The sequence below is a fragment of the Triticum dicoccoides genome, chromosome 7A (genome assembly GCF_002162155.2).
Source record: "Triticum dicoccoides isolate Atlit2015 ecotype Zavitan chromosome 7A, WEW_v2.0, whole genome shotgun sequence".
Taxonomy (NCBI): domain Eukaryota; kingdom Viridiplantae; phylum Streptophyta; class Magnoliopsida; order Poales; family Poaceae; genus Triticum; species Triticum dicoccoides.
In genome coordinates this window covers 638176588-638182587 of record NC_041392.1, presented here as the reverse complement: position 1 = coordinate 638182587, position 6000 = coordinate 638176588, and positions in this window count along the sequence as shown.

Below are 6000 nucleotides of genomic sequence, written 5' to 3'. Positions count from 1 at the left end.
CTATGATGTTTGGCATGAGGAAATTCAACTTCTTTCCGCTTTTGAATCGAGACGCCACCAAGTTCTGTGTTCGGACCATTTACAAACTATGTGCGCCGGTTTAAGTGAAAGAAATCCTGGAACAGTTCTGCAATTGGTTCTTCTTGTAAATATACTTCACAAAAGAACTGGAAGTTGCATAAGTTGGAAACCGAGTTGGGACCAAAATCTTGCGGATGAAGTTGGAAGCTGGCAAGCACATCTTGATAAAATTTTAACCTTGGTGGTTTGAAGCCACGACCTATATGGTCAACAAAGACCACCACCTCGCCCTGCCTTGGGGTTGGAGGATTTTCTGTTCTGGGAACTCACCATTTGATTTCAGTTTTCTTAGGCAGGGAGCCGATGCTAACCATCTCATTCAACTGAGCCTCAGTAACCCGGGAACGAGCCCAGTTGCAGGCAGTGAATTGTTTGGCCATTGCAAAGCAAACAAACTGAAAATGAAAGGCCGGTTTATAAATTACGCATGATCATATGCCAGAGACAAGGGAGTAAGAAACATACTGATATGTGAAATGGTATGAACCGGAGACTAATGCAATAAGGGAAAAAGGTAATATTAGCACATGATTATTCAAACACTGTTAAACCGGAGCATAATTATGAAGGTAAAATGCTCCTCCGGTTTATCAGAGGGCTAATGGCATAGACTGCTTATACAAGGTTAAACCGCCTATGTTGGTGTAAGGAGAAACAGATCTCACAGTGATATATAAAATTTTCGGATCTAAGGTAAGATAGAAAAGCAAAAATAATTGGATCTAGAAGGGGTGCAGAACCGAAGCAATTTATGAAGGACTAGATCAGTTCTTTGCGCATAAGGGTTTGTGATGATAATGGAATGTTAGCTACGGCAAGGGATACGTCAAGCATGAAGTATCCATCTACAGGCTAAAGACAAAACAGGGAAGAACAACACTGAAGCACTGATGAACTTCAGAAGAACTGCGAAGAATGTTGAAACCCTAGAACAGATCTATGGCGAAAAAAGCAGAGAACTTACCGGAGCTGGTGAGGAAGCGGAAAGGCACCATAATATTCTGGTGCGTTCAGGGTGACGCAGTGGCCAGGGTCGGAGCAGAGGCGACGGTCGACGGTGGCGGCGGAGCTCTAGAGGCTGAGCGGCGCAAGGAAGACGACGCAAAGAGGCACGAGGGGAAAAGGTGAAAATGACCCCCCAGTCCTATTTATAAGGCGAAGCAATAAAATGACAAGTGCGGGAATCAAGGAGCCCAAAAAATGGATAAGTTAATAAAGGTGTTGCCTCGATGACTTGATATATAATAAATGAAGGTAATCTCCGACAGCAACAGATGGATGATATCAGGGCAGTTTATCATAGTTTGGAAGTATGACATCACGGCGGTTTACAAGATCAAAAGTGAAGATAGGAGAGAAGATTTTTTCTATGTGTGGAAGATTGACATGAACAAGTTCAAACCAATCTGGGGCCTAATGTTGGGGATAATACTACTGGAGGTAAACCGGCCTTATGTAGCCGGGTTGACTCTTTGAAGATTAGAAGCCCATGAAGATGTGAGGACAATGGCGCTTTAAGGAAGGCCCAAAGGCGGGTTACAGCCTGTAAATGTAAACCGACCTAGTCATGTAACTTGTATGGTAAGATAGGGAGAGTAGAGATCGAATCGGACACGTTTATGATCCGGCTTCGGGACTCTGTAGCCCGGCGGGTGTCAACCTATGTATATAAAGGGACGACCCGGCCGCGGTATAGGGACAGACAACAACAACTCAAGATCCAGACAAAGCGGATTCGCTCCCTGGCCTTCGAAACCCTAACAATACCAATCACAACTAGACGTAGGCTTTTACCTTCCTCGAAGGGGCCGAACTAGTATAAAACTCCCCATGTCCCTTTGTCCAGTTTAACCCCTTAAGCTAACCCGTAGCGATGGCTCCACTACTAAGTCCTTTCAGAAGGACATCTGCCGTGACAAACTCACGACATTACCCCTTACTTTTTATTGATCAAATGCTAGAAAGATTATGCAAACATACACACTATTGCTTTCTAGATGGTTATTCTGAATTCTCTCAAATACCTGTGTCGGCTAGAGATCAATCAAAGACTACTTTTACATGCCCTTTTGGTACTTTTGCTTATAGACGTATGCCTTTTGGTTTATGTAATGCACCTGCTACCTTTCAAAGATGCATGATGGCTATATTCTCTGACTTTTGTGAAAGGATTTGTGAGGTTTTCATGGACGATTTTTCTGTCTATGGTTCCTCTTTTGATGATTGCTTGAGCAATCTTGATCGAGTTTTGCAGAGATGTGAAGAAACTAATCTTGTCTTGAATTGGGAAAAGTGCCACTTTATGGTTAATGAAGGTATTGTCTTGGGGCACAAACTTTCTGAAAGAGGTATTGAAGTTGATAAAGCCAAGGTTGATGCTATTGAAAAGATGCCATGTCCCAAGGACATCAAAGGTATAAGAAGTTTTCTTGGTCACGCCGGATTTTACAGGAGGTTCATTAAGGACTTCTCAAAAATTTCTTGGCCTCTAACTAATTTATTGCAAAAAGATATACCATTTGTCTTTGATGATGATTGTGTAGAAGCATTTGAAATACTTAAGAAAGCATTAGTCTCTGCACCTGTTGTTCAGTCACCTGATTGGAATTTACCCTTTGAAATTATGTGTGATGCTAGTGATTATGCTGTAGGTGTTGTTCTAGGGCAAAGAGTTGATAAGAAATTAAATGTTATTCATTATGCTAGTAAGACTCTAGACAATGCTCAAAGAAATTATGCTACTACTAAAAAAGAACTTTTAGCAGTTGTCTTTGCTTGTGATAAGTTCAGATCTTATATTGTTGATTCTAAAGTAACTATCCACATTGATCATGCCACTATTAAATATCTTATGGAAAAGAAAGATGCTAAACCTAGACTTATTAGATGGGTTCTCTTGCTATAAGAATTTGATTTGAATATTGTTGATAGGAAGGGAGCTGAGAACCCCGTTGCAGACAACTTGTCTAGGTTAGAGAATGTTCTTGATGACCCACTACCTATTAATGATAGCTTTCCTGATGAATAATTAAATGTTATAAGTACTTCTCGTAGTACTCCTTGGTATGCTGATTATGCTAATTATATTGTTGCTAAGTTTATACCACCTAGCTTCACATACCAGCAAAAGAAAAAGTTTTTCTATGATTTAAGACATTACTTTTGGGATGATCCACATATTTATAAAGAAGGAGTAGATGGTGTTATTAGACGTTGTGTACCTGAGCATGAACAGGAACAGATCCTACACAAGTGTCACTCCGAGTCTTATGGAAGACACGACACTGGAGATAGAACTGCACATAAGGTATTGCAATCTGGTTTTTATTGGCTTACTCTCTTCAAGGATGCCCGTAAGTTTGTCTTGTCTTCTGATGAATGTCAAAGAGTTGGCAATATTAGTAGACGTCAAGAAATGCCTATGAATTATTCTCTTGTTATTGAACCGTTTGATGTTTGGGGCTTTGATTATATGGGACCTTTTCCTGCCTAACGGTGTCCTGGACTAGGGGGGGTACTCACCACGTCATCTCTCGATCTGTTAGATTGGGCCGAGGACCCCCATGGTCGTATACTCATGGGCCAGTTCGGACCGCTACCGCATGCAAGGAAGATTCCACAATACTTGGCGATCAAGACAAGGACTCCTCCCCACCGGCGTATTCGGCTAGGACTCTTGTTATCCTAGGCCTCTGGTGCATTATATAAACCGAGGCCAGGCTAGTCGGTAGATCATATACAACAACAATCATACCATATGCTAGCTTCTAGGGTTTAGCCTATACGATCTCGTGGTAGATCAACTCTTGTAATACTCATATCATCAATATCAATCAAGCAGGATGTAGGGTTTTACCTCCATCAAGAGGGCCCGAACCTGGGTAAAATATCGTGTCTCCTGCCTCCTGTTACCATCCACCTTACACGCACAGTTCGGGACCCCTTACCCGAGATCCACCGGTTTTGACACCGACATTGGTGCTTTCATTGAGAGTTCCGCTGTGTGTTCGACAAAAGGTTGATGCCTCGCCTGCAGATCAACTGCGACTTTGGCATCTTCGTCACCAGCTCGACTGGTCACCTAGGTTTGACCAAGGACTGCGCCTTACCTCCGATCGTCATGTTCGGATGAGGGCCTTTATAAACATCAACTCCGATCTCTATCAAGATCATGGAGGAATCATCCAGGGAGCCCGGAGGCTCAACGTCAACATTGCCCTCGGGCGACCATGCTGTTTTTCTGGACAACAAACTTGTGTCCGCCGCCATCGCCTCCTCAAGTGTCTTTTTAACGATCGCTTTGGTGGAATTGTGCGGAATTGAGTCTACAACAACCCTGGAAAATTTCGTCGAGTTCTGATGGAGGAATCTCTGGCAATCCACGATATACCGGAGCCCTGTCAAATCTGGACGGGAATCTGGATGAGTTTAGGGCGTGGCGTCCAGCTTCTAGCTCGGACGTCCTTTGGAAGATCCAACCGTTGATCGGCTGTGGAATTCCTATATATATCACCTCTCAAAATTTCAGCTCGATCCGACCGTCCAAACTCCGGAAACCTTCCGGTTAGTGCATCACTTTTCGGATCTGTTTTCAACGCGAAAACTAATCCGACCTGTCGTGGTTTTGTCACGGCAGATGTCCTAGAGAAAGGACTTAGTCGTGAAGCCATCTCGACGGGTTAGCTTGAAGGGGTTAAAGCGGACACAGGGACGCAAGAGAGTTTATACTAGTTCGGCCCCTTCAATGAAGGTAAAAGGCTACGTCTAGGTGTGATGGAATTGATGGGGTTTCGATGACTAGGGAGCAAACAAGCTTCGCCTATGTCTCGAGTCGTTATCTCTCCTTGAACCGCTGCCGGGTCGTCCCCTTATATACACGGGTGACGCCCGTCGTTTCACAGAGTCCCAACACCGGTTGATGTTCGTATCCGAGTTGGTCTCTCCTTATTCCTAACTTATAATACAAGTTTATATACAAATACCGGTTTACAACAACAAGTCTTGAACCGACTACGGGCCTTATGCCCTCATCTGTCTTCTTGGGCTTTAGCACTCTTGAACTACTGATGAAGTTGACCCGGCCCAGATAGGCCGGTTTACGCCCAGCAGTAATATCCCCAACATTAGGCCCCAGATTGATTTGAACGGGTTCATGTCAATCTTTTAACAAAAGCTTCATCTTCAGCATCTTCTTATAAATTGGTAAACCGCCATGATGTCATCTTCTCTGATCGTTGTAAACCGAAGTGACGTCACCTGTCATAACGAAGCTATCCATTCTGCTTCTCTGTTTAATAGATCTGCGGAAATCGAGGCGACAGCTCCGTTTCATGGCCCCTTGATTGTCATGCCCGACACTTGTTCTTTCGCCTTATAAATAGGACCGAAGGGTCATTTCTTTTCTCCCCTTCGTGCCTTTCTTCCTCGTCTTCCTCGCGTCGCCAGCCTCGGAGCTTCGCTGCCGCCGTCGACCTCTGCATCAACCTCGGCCGCTGCATCAACCTGGGCGCACCAGAGCATCGCGGCAACCTTCTGTGTCTTCCTCATCTTCGGTAAATCTTCTATCCTTTCCCCCGCAAATCTGACCTAGAGTTTCACAGTTCTTCAGTGTTCATCGTCTGCCTCTTGCTCATACGATAGATCTTTAGATGACTCCGCAAATCTTTATTCTGTTCAATGGTAGCTGTTTACCCTTCGCCTTCACTTACACATCTCAAAACCATGGATCTGTATGTACGTCTTGCTCATTGATTCGGTATTGCTCCTTTTGGACATCTGAATATTTATCTTTTTTCTAAACTTGCTTTAGATCCATCGCTGTAGAGAAATCTTGTGAAATCTGTTTCTGCATACTTATCCATCCACAATCTCAGCTGTTTCAAATGCTTAGCTCAGGCGGTTTAACCTTGTAAAAAAATT